We start from the raw sequence: 16851 nt of genomic DNA, 5'->3' as shown, positions 1-16851 counted from the left end.
ACGTTAACGTTACGTAAATTGGCGGGTTGACCCGGGTATATTGTTCACACATTTTTCCATAATAATATGGACAGGTCTCGCACCGTTTCACTTGTATAAGAGTATATTATCGGTGCCGAATACTTGTAAATGTCGAATATGAGGCTCAACCCTACATTAAATACTTGGTGTGACACTCCGGCGCTAAGCTACATACTAACGTATTTCCAAAAACCTACGAACATGAAATATTAATCACAGGTTATGTTTACGGATCATTTGAGACGGAAAGACATTAGGCGAGGAATCTACATTACCAACAGATGAACTAAGTTAAAACAATTTTAAATGTACTTACTTGGCTCGGCTCCGAGGAAAAAAGATGGCGGTCAGCTCGGATTTTCAGAGTTCAACACTGCGCGTGACGTCACTCCAGGCGCATGCGTGTTGGTTGATATGGCCACCTTGACCTATTTTCTAAAGTGAACTGAAATTATTATTGTGAGTTTTAAATGAGTTTCCGCGCTTTTTTCAAGTTGAATTTGTTGTAACTCTTCTTGCTTTGTTGTAATGGGCAATGAGTTCTCTCAGCTTGACAACAATAGTCCCTCTGACTAAAAGCCCAAATCATTTTTAACAGTGTATATATTTAAAATATGAGCAGAAACTGGATGACAAAAGCTTATTTGATATTTTAGAATAAAATCTTTATAATCTATCCAAAACTACGAAATGTTATCTATGGGATCAAATTACCGCCAAATGTATTGCGGCCACGGATCAAAATATATTAAGCGTGAATCAAAAAATAACAAGCATGGAAAAAAAAAATTTAAACACATTAAAAAATATTTTTCATGCTTTCTTTAAAATGATGTTTTCCTTGGTTTTATAACTCTGTACTTTGCGCTCTCTTTCATTTTCTGCTCATAATTTATTTTTTGGTACGCTTGTGCTGTTTTCCTCTTCGCTCATCTTTCCATGTTCTGGGCTTGCTCTTCCAAATGTTGCAGTTCGAGTTTCATGTAAATTAGGGCTGGCTTAAGCGTCACCATTGGTCCACTGGTTCTAGATTGACAGCTCCTCCTCTAGCCAATCAAACGAAGAGGGGAGTTGACGTCACTCCAATGCGACTCGCGCTACTGTACTGATGTTCTCTCGTAGCTACAGGTGAAGATAACCATCAGCTCAGCTGGCAAAAATCTTTCCGTGGCAGGACACCGTTAAACTGTATGTGTGCCTGGAACTCGACCTGTTACGTCTACCTGGCGATCCGTTATCGTTAAATTCGTCACTTTAACGACGACGACCTGTTGTGTCGTTAGTTGACAGTTGTGCCTGTCTGACGATCCATCATATTAACCTTTAAAGATGAACTGAACTGAAAAAAATCAACGTTGATAACATGTTGTTTATGACAATTAAAAGTAATTTACATTAAAAATTGTAACTAAAAATATCAATATAGCTTTTTTTAAGCAGCACAAAAATTGCGTTTGTTACGCTGGCAATTTCGATGACGTCACTGGCATGGTAGGACCCGCGAAGGTATATAGGCAACAGCTGCAAGTCCTATATACACACACGAAAATGAGTAATTTTAATGGCATGAGTTACGCATTTGAGCATGTGAGGGACATGCCAGTTGTATCTGACTACCACCACATGGAGAACGACCAGTTTCAGGCTCCACATACAGTACAGGATCGTTTGGGGGAAGTGACTGGTGTGGGCGCGGGCGCTGCCGGAGCATGGACACTGCACCGGAGTCGATCTGTTGAAGAGAGGTCAACCTGGAACATTTATTGATCGGCGAAAATGCATCACCATGCACCGTTCATTTCGGATGCTGTGCGGTGAGAGAGACATGTTGGAGGAGGCTATGCTATCTCTAAGGGATATCCGAGCTGAGACGCTGGAGCGCCCCATAAGTAGCTGGTATGTAACAGTGTATTTTACGAATTGGCGACTGCGCTAGGCTAGGCTAACTTATATCCTTTTCTCAGACTGTTAAGCTTAACAGTGTACCGGCAGTTCACTCTTTGGGCGAGGGGGCATTTGGGAAGGATGAATAAGATTCCGTTCCCATCCTGTGCAGTGAACTAACGTTAACGTTACATCTTTTCCCCTCAGCTGAACATCAAGGATTCTAGTATGCGTTGGACTTGTAGCTAAATAAAACATTTGATGTCAGACGCTTCATGTACTCATTGATGTTTTCAACACATCTGTCTCTCGTACCTAGGATTAAACACTAGAAATCACGACTAGAATAATTTTGTTGACAAGGCATGGGGTAGAGAGAAGCTAGCTCTGCTAGTGTTGGTTAGCATCGGAGTAGCCTACCATTCCAGTGACGTAGTTGAATGTTGAAATCCAACATGGCGCGCCCGTGTAACAACAACAACATTTTCAAAATACCCTTTTATCCCTTTCAACAAATTCTGCCATTTAAATAATTGTACCAATGAGAATAAATAAAATACATCTGTTATATCACATTTTTTCAAATTTCAGTTCAGTTCATCTTTAAAGCCCTGGCCTTACTTCTGGACCTTGCACTGTGAGCGTCGATCACCTGCGAGCCACACAACAGTGTTTCATTAAAGAATTCCTGATTTGAACGAGAAGTTTGAATGAATGACTCACTTATAAAGACAGTAACTTGCCACCACCTACTGGCCGCTTTACTTTCATATTTAATCTATGACATGGAAGGGCAATGTCGGTCCTCCTGGATGCAGAGTTTAGCTCCTCCAACCCTAATCAAACACACCTGAACCAGCTAATCATCATCTTTAGGATTATTAATACTGCTAGCTAGGTTTTTATCGGAGTTGATGCTAAATTCTGCAGGACAGCGGCACTCCAGAAACGTTACCTATCCCTGATCTTTTCAATAATTTTCATGTTGCTGTATTAAAAATTTAAGCTATATTTAAAACATTAATCCTAGAGTAATATGCAATTATGTAGCTATGCAAATGAACACAATAACTATAATAAATCACTGCATATCAAATCCACCTGGTTTCTGTAATCTCCTCTGTACACTATCATTTTAATTAATCTTTAGTCAAATGGTACATCTATCTAGTCTAGAATTAATTTACCATGCTACCTAGGCTATATGATCGCTTAACAACAACAATTAAGAAAATATTTCAGGACGGCGTATTTAACTGTAACGGATCACCAGGTAGGCTGTGCATCTTTTTTCCTTTTACAAAGGCTACAGGTTTATTTTAAATTTTAGTTGTTGTTCTTTGTTTTACATACTCTGAACTGTACCACAAATGCCTTTGTATTCGTCTTGTACTTTTTGCACTGTATGCCTTGTCTGTAATGGAACTAAATAATATAAAGGCTGTGTGTAGCATTGAAAGGTCAAAGTCCTAAATTCTTCAGACGGGTAAAATGGTCGTTTTTAACTTAATTTTAGCAAAGAAATGTAGTGTTTCAAAACTGCATGATGTTTTAGAGCTGCTTTAGGATAATCATGAGCCATTGTCTAACACCAATTACCAGTGTGCGCATTAAAATGTAGGCTACCTCAAAAAAGGAGGAATTTAATTATTTGTATATGTCCAGAGTTCAGATAGCTTTACTGCTTAAAAGTCCTTGTAAAGTTTAAAATAAACTTTTTGTGAAAAATATTTTTTAATGTGTTTAAAGTTTTTATTCATGCTTGTTATTTTTTGAATCACGCTTATTATATTTTGATCCGTGGCCGCAATACATTTGGCGGGAATTTGATCCCATTTTTGATTCACGCTTATTATATTTTGATCCGTGGCCGCAATATATTTGGCGGGAATTTGATCCCATAGTTATCTTTCATATTTCATCTGTAACATAGTAGGCTAAACATAAACAACAGCGCCCATCTGTGCCGTTAATTCATTCACACACAGAAACGTGATTCAAATTTAAAGTCTTTTTGCATTTACAGACATTAGAACAAAGCACAAGAATAAAAAACTTAGGGTAGCTACTCACAATTCTCGGCTAGATCGGTCGCTCTTTAAAATGAAAATAAACCAGTACATGTTCTGAGGTAAATGTCCCAGGATTACTCCTCACAGTCACAGCCTCACAAGCCGAAAAGGTACATTAATCTGATGATTAAATTTGTTGTGTTATCGCGTTTATGAGGGACGTTGACACGTTTGCATGTGTCGCTTCAGATCATTTGCGTTTGAATACCGCGCGCTCTCCGTGGGCGTGTCACATTAGCAGAATAATGAGCTGAGAGAACGATAATGAGATCGGCTGACACCCCTCTCTTTTTTATAGATTACATAAACAGAGAATATTTATTTTAGTTTTGAATTAGATATTTTAAAAGTACAAACTTAAATGATTATAAAGATATATTGCTCATGCTTGGGTGAATAGTATTCGCTGAGTTTTGTTTAAGTTTAGAGACGTGCTCCAGAAAAAAGGTTAACCGAGATGGAGAGACAGAAAGCACACCCTGTTTATTTTCTTTATTTTACAAAAGCACAATGTTTTATTTCGATTGTAAGTGGACACATAAAAAAATAGACATTCAACAGTTTATTTTTTTATATTTCTTAAGTGTGTATGACCAAAAATGACAGAGTATTTTAAGTCTATTTTCCTGCTACTGTATGTGAAAAAAATCGAGCAAAACGTGCCGGCGCGTTTGTCGACCCCAGAGGGTTAAAGAAATCTTAAACATCATAGCCACACAAATGGGGTTCAGGCAATGCGTATTGGTTATATTCACTGCATGCATAACGTTAGCCTATTCATAACAAAACGAAATATAAAACAACCCTGCCTCTTTTCATTTAAATTCTAAAAATATTACAATTATTAATATGGTCCAGGCAATATGTGCATTTGTACTAAACAACAAATGTTGCAGTAAACAACATTACAGTGCTCATCTTCACTGTAATAAAATTAAAAATGACAAAACTCAACTCTGTCTCTTTTTGTTAAACTTCAGTTTTATCAATAATAGCCATTATAAAAGTATAAGTAAAAGGTACAAGAAGCTATACAATAAGAAATAAAGCAAACCATTCAGTCAAAAGTCAGCGCTCTAGTCTAACGTTACAACAGTAAAGTTAAATAGCCTAAATATATAAAGTTTTGAAACTTCACTTAGCCAGGGAACAAATTATAGATTCACGAGACCAAAGATCGCCCGTTAGGTCTACACAAGACGAATTATATCTCATATTTAACCACTACAGAGACGTCAGCGGCAAACATCAGAACGACTAGCCGAGGAAAGGCTGTTCCAGGCGGGGTACATGAGCGCCGAACGCCCTGTGATCGCCTGGAATGAATCTCACAACCTAGATCAAATTTTCATAAATCTTTATAAATAAACCACAGATTTCAGCTTTAAACAACTACATTCTCACCTGAAAAACTCTTAAAATGACATTTTGAGACACAATGACAGTAATATATTTCAACTGTATATTAAAAAATGGTGCTTCTTATGTTGTCATTCCCCTTTTAGCACGTGCAAGTGACTATTCTCTGTCAACCAATCAACATTCTGCAGTGAGTCTAGCTCCACCCTTTAGGTACCGTACCACTGTGCTAAGTACCCCAACGGAAGGGTACTGAAAAAGTGGTATGGCTTTTGGCAGTGGAAACGGAAATAGTTGCGTACCATACTGTACTGTACCGTACCGCACCGCTCGGAAACGAGCCATAAGTTACCGACATGTACTCGGACTTATGCCTCAGCTGTCGGTTGAAATACTTCCCTCTGGTTCTCCGAAACGGACGTAAGAAGCATCATCACCGCACGTGATCGCTAGTTAACCCTTTAACACGTACGATCGTTCACGCCGGTGTGATTAGACACATAAATAGACTACCTACTAGCAAACAATACATTTATTGTTTGTAAAATACACAACGATGTCCATGGAAGCAGCAATAACAATCCTTTCAATTATAAATTGAAGACGTGTTTAGATGCATATTGTGTAGGTAACTATAAAATTTACTCTATTCTTCTCACACTTCATTGGCCACTTTCATGTATTTTGGGAGAAGTGGATGAATTGACGCGCTATAGGCCTAAATCTGACAGATGCAATTCTCTGAACTGCGGTGCGTACTAACATGGCGAACATTATGCGTTAGATCAACTAACATGAGTCATGACCATTATAAAGGTTTCTTAAAAGACAAAACACATTCACTTACATGTATTTAAGAATAAAAAATATCAGCCAAGGACTGACTCGCCCGTCACGCAACCAATCACTATCACGTTTTGTTCCGCAACATGTTTAGTGTGAAAATGTAAAGTTGATGTCCCTACAATAACAGACCTACATACATCTAATAAATTAGTCAGGAGTCAGGAGAGGTGTCATATTTGGCCAGAGAAGACAAGAAATGTGTTAATATTTCTGCAAAAGAGAAGCTAGTTTGTGGCACACCAAGAATACACACTACTTTGCTGTTATTAGAAATGTAACTGCTATTTAGTGTTAAATTATTGTAGTTGGGTTAGGTGGCTTGGGTTTTATTGTGAATTTATTATGAAAATTTGTTGTGTTTTGTATTTAGTACACTTTAAATATTTCAGTATACTTTAAAAAAATCTATATATTGTTAATTTTTAAGATTATTTTATTTATTTATTTTTCAATAAAAAAGCCGTTCTTTAATGTCATTCACCATCGTTTTGAGGCTCTTTTTTTAAAGTATCGGTTCAGGCACCGTTTAGGCAGCGGTACCGTTTTAAAAGTATTGATTTGGCACCGAAAAAAAAAAAAAACGATAGCCAACTCCAGTGAAAACTATGAATAGTTGTGCGTTCACTGTGTTTTTATCCTTGTTCGACTCCTTTGTGAGTCGAGTCTCCTGTGCGATCTGTGTTTGTTTGATGCTCAGAGCTTCAGTCATTTATGAGGTTGTGCTTTGTGTTAAGACGCTGCTTGAGAATGTTGACAGAAAGACAGTTTATTTGGGTTTGAAACAGAGCCATGATGTCTTGGTTGATTAATTGATTGATTGGTTGGTTGATTGATCGATTTGATTGGTAACTTGGTTGGGTTTTTTTCTTGATTGATTTATGATTGTTTTGATTGGTTGGTTGTTTGTTTTATTGGTTGATTTTTCTTGGATGATTGGTGGTTTGTTTGTTTTTTCTACTTGGTTGGTTGTTTTTTTCTTGGGTTGATTAGTTAATTGATTTGATTGGTTGGGTAGTTGGTTGTTTTTTTATTGGTTGGTTAATTGATTCGATTGGTTGGTTGTTTTGTTATTTTCTTGGTTTATTGGTTGGTTGGTAGATTTTGATTAGTTGGTTGGGTTTTTTTCTTGGTTGATTGTTTGTTTGGTTGATTGATTCGTTAGTTTTTTTCTTGGGTTTGTTGGTTGGTTGATTGATTTGATTGGTTGGTTGTTGTTTTTTCTTGGTTTATTGATTCGATTGGTTGTTGGTTTTTTCTTGGGTTGGTTGATTAATTTGATTGGTTGGTTGGGTTTTTTTCTTGGTTTATTGGTTGATTGATTGGTTGTTTTGTTCTTGAAAGGAGTGGTTGTTTGGTTTTTGTTGTTTTTCTTGGGTTGGTTGGTTGATTTGGTTGGTTGTTTTTTTTTCTCGGTTTATTGATCGGTTGATTGATTCGATTGTTTTTTTGGTTGATTGGTTGTATTGTTCTTGGATGATTGGTTAGTTTTCTACTTGGTTTGGTTGATTGATGGATTGTTTTTATTGGTTGGTTTAGTTGATTGGTTGATTAGTTGGGTGGTTATTTTCTTGGTTTGGTTTATTAGTTGGTTGGTTGTTTTCTTGGTTGGTGGGTGGTTGGTTGATTGGTTGTTGTCTTTATTGGTTTGTTGGTTGATTGGTCGTTTTTTTACTTGGTTGGTGGTTTTCTTGGTTGTTTGGTTTATTAGTTGGTTTCTTGGTTGGTTGGTTGTTTGTTTGGTTATTTTCTTGGTTCTTGGTTGGTTGTTTCCTTGGTAGTTTGATTGATTGGTTGGTTTTGTTGGTCGTTAGGTTGGTTGTTTGGTTGATATTTTAAATTGGTTGTTTGGTCTGATTGATTGGTGTAGTTGATTGGTTGGCTGTTGTTTTTTTAGTTTATTGGTTGGTTGGTAGTTTGGCTGCTTGGTTCCAGACAGTCATCACTGTACTACAGGACATTGTGACAAACGTTACAATAAACACATAATACGCTATATATACAGATGGTTTACATGAAAATATATGAATATCTTAATTAGAGCGATGTCATGTGCTTTCAGGTGGACCATGTGGTGAACGGACACGCCGCTTCCAGGCAGCTGAAAGAGCAGGCGGAGAAGAGGTGAGCATCAGTCGCTCTGATGCGTTTCTGTTCTCACTCAGTCTGATCGCTGAGCTTTTCTCTGCAGTGGGAAACACGTTTACTCCTGCCTGAACCTCCATCTGGAGCACATGTCTGGAGACGCAGCACAGCTGGAGCAGCTGACGGCCGGCCTGCACATCTGGCCTGATTTCCACGGCAACCGCTCTCCTCTGGCCGACCAGACATCACGGGGATCGGTGAGGAACGCTGTGCTTGTTACAGTGCTGATGAAAAAATATAATAGTTTTCATTGTACTGCCTTTAATTTAATTTAATTTTTTATTATTTATTAATAAAACTGATAACTGGACGTACATTTTCTGCAGAATATGTGAGTGGTGCTTACTGCGGCAAAATTTGGCACCAGGCAGTTGTTCGGATGTTGTGGGTGGTTGCTAGGGTTGTTAGTGTAGTTGGTAGGCAGTTGCTATGGTGCTGCTAGAATGAGAATATTGAGAATGAACTCCAAATTAACATTTATAGTAATGACAATCTTTTTTTTTTATTATATTTTTGGGCTTTTTTCCTTTATTTCAGAGGACATAAATGTGGATTTAACAGGGACATTTGCTTAATGTCATGAAAATAATGTTAATAGCCCTAGAAAGTACTTTTTTCTTTACGTTCTAGAAAGAAAGATTTTCTTTACGTTTAATATAATTTCTTATTTTTAACCATTAAGAAAAAAGACACATCAGATAGTTTTAGCTTTTATAACTAATGTTTGCAGTGGTGGAGAGTTGATTGATGATGTCACTGCTGGTGTGTGCAGGTTGTGGGACTCACTTTATCACAGACACTGGATGATTTAGCTCTGCTGTATCTAGCAACTCTTCAGGCCATCGCTGTAAGACACACACCACACACACACACACTCTCTCTCACATACACACACACAAACACACTCTCACTCACACACTAACTAAGTGTTCAGTATTACAGTGTTAATGTGATTGTGTGTCTCTGTTGTATGAAGCTTGGCACCAGACACATCCTAGATGCCATGAAAGAGGCAGGATATGACATCACAACCCTCTTCCTGTGCGGGGGGCTGAGCAAGAACGCGCTGTTCGTACAGACACACGCCAACACCACGGGTCAGTGCTCACTCACACACACGCTCATATATCTGACATGACATGACCAACACCACGGGTCAATGCTCACTCACACACACACTCACTCATTTATCTGACATGGTAGAGACCTGCGCGGGACGGATTTTATCCCGTTCCTGCAAAAATATATGTTGTTTTCTCCCGCTGCTGACCCCAACAATCAAGTTTCGTCCCGCTCCCGCCCGCAAAATCCCGCGGGTAAACGTATAAGTACTGCCTGCTACTCTGTGATTTTTTTCACTTGCTCCCCTGTTGAATATAAAAAATAAAATAAAAAATAAACGGAAAATAAACAAATGTTTCGTTTTATTTGCGTTTAATTCAATGGATGAACATGAACAAGGAACTTAGAACAAATAAATACAGTAAAAAAGTAAGAAATGTACATAAATAAAAATATACCATAATGATTATAGTATAGCCTAATAAATTATATTATAATAATAAACCTGGATTTCTTTCATGTTCAAAAGTAGCCTATATATAGGGCCTAATACTGCTTAAGAATGCCGCCTTTGCTTTTAGCAATTCCTTCAAAACATTAAACAAAAACTATCCTTATTCCTCAATAACAAAATATACCAATTTTAAATATTTAGCTAAATAAAAAAAAAAACTGAATTAACTAAAACAATAAAAAAAAAACTGTATGACTACTTAATGTGCCCATGCAGGAATAGCATGTCGTTCACTGATGAGGGCTTCAGATTAATCCGTCTCTGCTCCAGTATGCGACCGCAAATACTGAAAGCCCTCTCCCATGGTGCGCTGGAAGCTGGAATGCAAAGTACATGGCGTGTGTCATGCGGTGCAGACATTTTGCCTCTGTGTGGTAGGCTTGGCTGTTCTGCGCCTATGAACCACGCGAGAGTTAGCTTCCGACCATGTGCCTGTAAATCGTTTTTATTTTAGTTATCCTTGTTGGTTGTGCATTAGATAAATAACGGTTTATTTGTTTCTAGTTATTTTATTTTGTTCTATATTTCCCACAAATAATTTTATTTTCCCGCAACCCGCACACAATAATATCTTGCCGCCCGCACCCGCATTCACCCATCAAATATTGTCCCGCGCCGCACTCGGTTGCGCTGGGTCCCGGGGTAGTCTCGCAGAAGTGCAGGTCTCTACACTCAGGTATCTGACATGACATGACCAACACCACGGGTCAGTGCTCTGAGGGATGTGTGTGTGTGTTTCAGGGCTGCCGGGAGATGGTTCTCACTGCGGAACATGAAATCCACGGGGAGGAGTCGGATCCACTCCTCCCACCTTACATACACCTAAACCTAGCCAACTCCGCCCCCTGATCCCTAAACACACCCCTAATCCCTAAACCCAACCCTAATCCTACCCATCTCCACCCCTTGGATCTTGATCCGACTCCTCCCCGTGGATCTCATGTACTGCATTGAGGTGCTACTGGCTGCAGAACACAAAGCAGCAATTCGTAACAGAAATATGGACTATGAAATTGCGAGGCATTATGTACAAGCTAATCATGGTTCCAGTGCGTCCTTAAAATTTTTGGGTATTGAAAAAATTCTACCCTCCCAGCGAGGAGGTGACATAGTGAAGTCCCTACTACAATGGGACGCTTTCTGGATTTTCACTCTTAACACAGTAGAACCAAATGGCCTTAATGAGGAACTGGGCCTTTCATGCTTTCTATAATTCATGTTTTTTATAATTCACATTCTTAGTTAATTATAGACATGTTGTTAGCGGGTCTGCATGTACACTTTTTTTGTGTATATGTTTGTGTGTGTGTATATATAGGCTATCTATCTATCTACAAACAGGGGGGGTTGGGGTTCGTGTACTTGCGCGCGCCTAGGACTGAAGCACCTTTTAGACAGGACGCGGAACGCTGCGCTGCGCTTTGAAACCTATTAATTTCAAGGACTTCCAAAGATACATAACAGCTACAAGTATATGCACTATGCAAGCACTATATACATGATTCACCCTATTATACTTTATCGACACAAATTGATAAGTCAAACAGCAAACTGCAATCCCCAAATACTCTTTTAATCGACGATTGCTTATGGCTTATAAGTAACTTAAATAAAACTAGCTACATTACTAGTTCTCATTAAAGAACTACATTCGATTCTATTCGATACATTCAGGTGCCAAAGGCTTACTCTCAGTACGGTTGACTCTTCTCAGTCTCTCAGGTGCCAAAGGCTTACTCTCAGTACGGTTGACTCTTCTCAGTCTCTCAGGTGCCAAAGGCTTACTCTCAGTACGGTTGACTCTTCTCAGTTTCTCAGGTGCCAAAGGCTTACTCTCAGTACGGTTGACTCTTCTCAGTTTCTCAGGTGCCAAAGGCTTACTCTCAGTACGGTTGACTCTTCTCAGTCTCTCAGGTGCCAAAGGCTTATTCTCCGTACGGTGAACTCTTCTCAGTCTCTCAGGTGCCAAAGGCTTACTCTCAGTACGGTTGACTCTTCTGATTCTCTCAGGTGCCAAAGGCTTACTCTCAGTACGGTTGACTCTTCTCAGTCTCTCAGGTGCCAAAGGCTTACTCTCAGTACGGTTGACTCTTCTCAGTCTCTCAGGTGCCAAAGGCTTACTCTCAGTACGGTTGGTTCTTCTCAGTACAACAGGTGTAGGAAGCTTACGGCTGTGAAGGAGCGTCGACTGGACAGCAAGTAGGTACTCCACGTACGTTTGGTCTTCCCAATACGTCGGTGCAGTAGGCTTAGGGCTGTGAAGGAGCGTCGACTGGCAGCAGGTAAATCCTCTCAATACAGTTGGTTCTTCTTAGTTCAACAGGTGCAGAAAGCTTACGGCTGTGAAGGAGCATCGACTGGACAGCAAGTAGGTACTCCACGTACGTTTGGTCTTCCCAATATGTCGGTGCAGAAGGCTTGGGGCTGTGAAGGGCGTCGACTGGGCAGCAGGTAACTGGGTTTATTCCCACTCCCAAGAACAGCGAGGATGAGACGAGAATGCACCGGCCTCAGATGGAACACACTCCGAACAGCAGGTAACTGGATTTTCTCCGTCCCCCAGAACAGCATCAATAATGAAGCAGAGTACAACAGGATTTAGATACACAACACTCAGAACAACGGGTACCTGAGGTTTCCTCCGTTCTCCACAACCCCGTCCTCCAGAACAGCATCAATGATGAATCAGAATACAACAGGCTTTGGATATTCAACACTCAGAACAGCAGGTAACTGGATTTTCCCCGTTCTCCAGAACAGCATCAATGATGAATCAGAATACAACAGGCTTTGGATATTCAACACTCAGAACAGCAGGTAACTGGATTTTCCCCGTTCTCCAGAACAGCACCAATGATGAATCAGAATACAGCAGGCTTAAAGTCCGTTTTCACTTAATCTCTTCCTCAGAAAACTCCCGACTGTAACACAAGGCAAGACCGATGGACATGTGACAGAATTCTGTACAGTAAGCATTCAATAACTCCACTTCAACCACACACAGTGGGACACAGCATTAACTCACGTCACTCTCATCCACTCCGTGAAATTTAAGGTCACGGCCAACCTCCTCGCTCTGGACAGCGGGGGTAATTAGACGGAAGAATTCAGCGACTGCAATCACAAATCCTAACAGCTGTCTTCTCATTCAGACATCTGGACTCCGTTTTTTATGTCATTTCTCCTCATATATAATCTTTTCGTGTATAACCCACATATAATACAGCCAGTAGAAGGTTGGTACTTATCTTCACCCCAGTAAGTGGACTCGATAATACTTCATAGATGACTTCGCCCTCTGCCTCTCTGTTCTCCGTCACCCAGTTCTTCGTAGCGGATTCCCTTCCCACGGATCGATCTCGCCAGCCGGTTTGTCCCACAGAAATCTCTCACTCTCTCTCAGCAAGAAGAAAAGTTTGAACGCCGCAGCAATCCCACCCAACCCACTCAGTCTCTCAAAGTTTTGCTTTTGTCTGTTCCTAAAAGCGACATGTCCCAATCGTCACACAGTCACTTAATGCGCCGCACCTTCTGTCACTTTGCCATCAGCGGCTGCTGTTCCTATGGTAGCGACGCATCTGAGGCCGGCTTGGTGTTCAGTTGAAACCGCTCCGGACGGAAACATCCCCCCGTGGGCTGTGTAGTTCCGTCTCTAGTTCGTCACCTTGTGACAACTTCACCAAGGATACGGCTCACTTCAGGACTCAAACGGTAAGTAAGAAGGTAAGAGTTCTTCTCAATACAGAATCCTTTCGTCAGTGCACAGTAGTGGGACAATGATTCAAAGGCTTACTTCACCAGCGATGCTGCATACTTCCAGACTCAGACGGTAAGTAGGAAGGTAAGGATTCTTCTCAGTATAGGATACTTTCGTCAGTGCACAGTAGTGAGACAGTGATTGAAAAGCTTACTTCACCAGCGATGCTGCATACTTCTAGACTCAGGCGGTAAGTAGGAAGGTAAGAATTCTTCTCAGTATAGGATACTTTTGTCAGTGCACAGTAGTGAGACAGTGATTTAAAAGCTTACTTCACCAGCAATACTGCATACTTCTAGACTCAGACGGTAAGTAGGAAGGTAAGAATTCTTCTCAGTACAAGATACTTTCGTCAGTGCACAGTAGTGGGAGACGGTGGTTTAAAAGCTTACTTCACCAGCAATGCTGCATACTTCTAGACTCAGACAGTAAGTAGGAAGATAAGGATTTTTCTCAGTATAGAATACTTTCGTCAGTGCACAGTAGTGAAACAATGATTTTAAAAGCTTACTTCACCAGCGATGCTGCATACTTCTAGACTCAGGCGGTAAGTAGGAAGGTAAGGATTCTTCTCAGTATAGGATACTGTCGTCAGTGCACAGTAGTGAGACAGTGATTTAAAAGCTTACTTCACCAGCAATGCTGCATACTTCTAGACTCAGACGGTAAGTAGGAAGATAAGAATTCTTCTCAGTACATGAAACTTTCGTCAGTGCACAGTAGTGGGAGACGGTGGTTTAAAAGCTTACTTCACCAGCCATGCTGCATACTTCTAGACTCAGACAGTAAGTAGGAAGGTAAGGATTCTTCTCAGTATAAGATACTTTCAGCAGTGCACAGTAGTGAAACAGTGACTTAAAAGCTTTCTTCACCAGCGATGCTGCATACTTCTAGACTCAGACCGTAAGTAGGAAGATAAGGATTTTTCAAAGTATAGAACACTTTCGTCGGTGCACAGTAGTGAGACAGTGGTTTAAAAGCTTACTTCACCAGTGATGCTGCATACTTCCAGACTCAGACGTTAAGTAGGAAGGTAAGGATTCTTCTCAGTATAGAATACTTTCGTCAGTACACAGTAGTGAAACAATGATTTAAAAAAATTACTTCACGAGCGATACTGCATACTTCCAGACTCAGATGGTAAGTAGGAAGGTAAAGGATTCTTCTCAACATAGGATACTGTTCGTCAGTGCAAAGTAGTGAGACAGTGATTTAAAAGCTTACTTCACCAGCGATACTGCATACTTCCAAACTCAGCTGTATCACTCTGGGCTTCTGATGGAGAGCAGATATAATAACTTTTCACAAACGTGTAAGCAGGGGTTGGGGCCGCTTCTCAGTAAAAGCACACCACACTCGTGTTCACTTCAAATCCACAGCCATGAATCAATGTATATAAATAAGGCAAAAACACTGCAATTCACTCACACGATAGGGCTGATCAGAGGCCTCAATCCATTCGTTACACTCCCGTGGGGGATATTTAATCCTCAGTTCCTCCTCAACACACTCTGAAACACATAGCTTCCCCAACAGTCAGATTTACATTCACTGCATCCTCTTCAAGCTTTTCGAATGTTCATAAGATGAAATCAATTCACTTATCTTTCTCTCTTCCCCACATCCAGACAACTTCCCCGAGTAAAGCTTGAGCCCCAAACTGCTCCAAAAACAAAACAGACCTCATCCACGTCCCGTTCCCCGAAACCTCTCTGGATAGCCCTTTTATCTTTGGCTTGTGAAGCCGGACACCTGTGTGAACGCCGCTCCTCTCTCTCTTGCACCTGCAGTGCATTAGCGCTAATCAGGCCGGGCAATGTTTCTGCCACACCTGGAACTGGAGTGGGATGTGTCGCAAACAAATCGTTCCCTCGAGAAACTCGTGACTCACCAAGAGGGTTCCGCTCACTACGCGTTTTTGTCACCCGTGACATCCCCCCCGCCAATCGGTTCTAGTCCCGAGAACCGGTGTTCTTCAATTCCATTCGCCATACCTCTCAGGAGGCTGTCCTCGGGTGTCCCGCTGAGACCGTCGGAGTGGCGAGGGCGGAGCCACTCTTGCTTCAACTTCAGGGTCCCTCGGGACCACAGACCACCCTACCATGAGTACCTCTGGGGCGGGTGGCGCACTTGGGGCCTCGGCCGCTAGCTGCGAATAGTTCGGACATGGACGGAGCAAGTTTCGATGGAGCACCCGTATCGGTCCTGGTTTCCCCTCGGGTCGTACCGAGTAAACTGGAGCATCAGGCCCTTGTCGTCGTTCCACCACATATGGCGTCGACTCCCAGCGATCGCGGAGCTTCCCCTTCCCTGAGCGCCGGTTGTCCCTTACCAGCACTCGCTCCCCTGGTAACAAAGGGGCCTCTCGGGCAGTCCGTCGTATAGCCGCTTGTTCTTGGCGGCTGCTGCACTCAGATGATCTGAGACTCGTCGGTAGGCATCGAGCAGTTGGTGGTGGTGCCGATTCACCCAGTCAGTGGTACTATACCCTCTTTCTGCAGCCTCGGTCCCCAGGAGCAAGTCCACAGGTAAGCGGAGATGGCGCCCAAACATAAGGTAGGAAGGAGCATACCCGGTGATACTGTGCACACTATTGTTATAGGCTTGCAACAGAGAGGGGAGACTCTCGGCCCATTGGCCCTGTTGTTCACTCTCTAGGGTCCCCAATAACCCCAACAGGGTCTGGTTCAACCTTTCGCACCCCTGTTACCCTGAGGATGGTATGAGGTCGTATGGGTCTTCCGGCACCCATAAAGGTGGCTCAGCTCTTGGATCACTCGAGACTCAAAATTTGAACCTTGGTCTGAGTGTAGGGTCTCTGGGGAGCCAAAAGGTTGTATCACTGCCCTCCAAAGGGCGCTGGCTGTGGTAACTGTCGTCTGATCTACAGTGGGGATGGCCTAGGCGTATTTAGTTAATAGGTCAGTCATCACCAGGATATTTTGAAATCGATCCGTCGGCCGACCTAAAGTCAGGAAATCGATTCCTATGATGTGCAGAGGTGCTTTGGGCCACAGGGGGACCAATGGGGCTCGGACTTCCTTCCTGCGTTTGAACAACGTACACAGTGGACAACTCTGAACGAACTCCTCAACTTTCTTTTCCATCCTAGGCCAGTAGAAATACCTCCTCAGCAGAGACAGCGTCTTCTCTTGGCCCTGATGGCCAGTATGGGTGTGGAATGCAGTCAATAG

General features: G+C 41.5%; 1 pseudogene; it reads left to right on the top strand.

Annotated features, from left to right (window-relative positions):
* Window positions 1-16851, top strand: part of LOC143719436 (FGGY carbohydrate kinase domain-containing protein-like) — a 62667-nt pseudogene extending 45816 nt beyond the window's left edge.

Source organism: Siphateles boraxobius, unplaced genomic scaffold (genome assembly GCF_051911475.1).
Source record: "Siphateles boraxobius isolate OS27281-9 unplaced genomic scaffold, OSU_SipBor_1 63, whole genome shotgun sequence".
Classification (NCBI taxonomy): Eukaryota; Metazoa; Chordata; class Actinopteri; order Cypriniformes; family Leuciscidae; genus Siphateles; species Siphateles boraxobius.
This window is presented reverse-complemented; position numbering and strand designations above follow the sequence as displayed.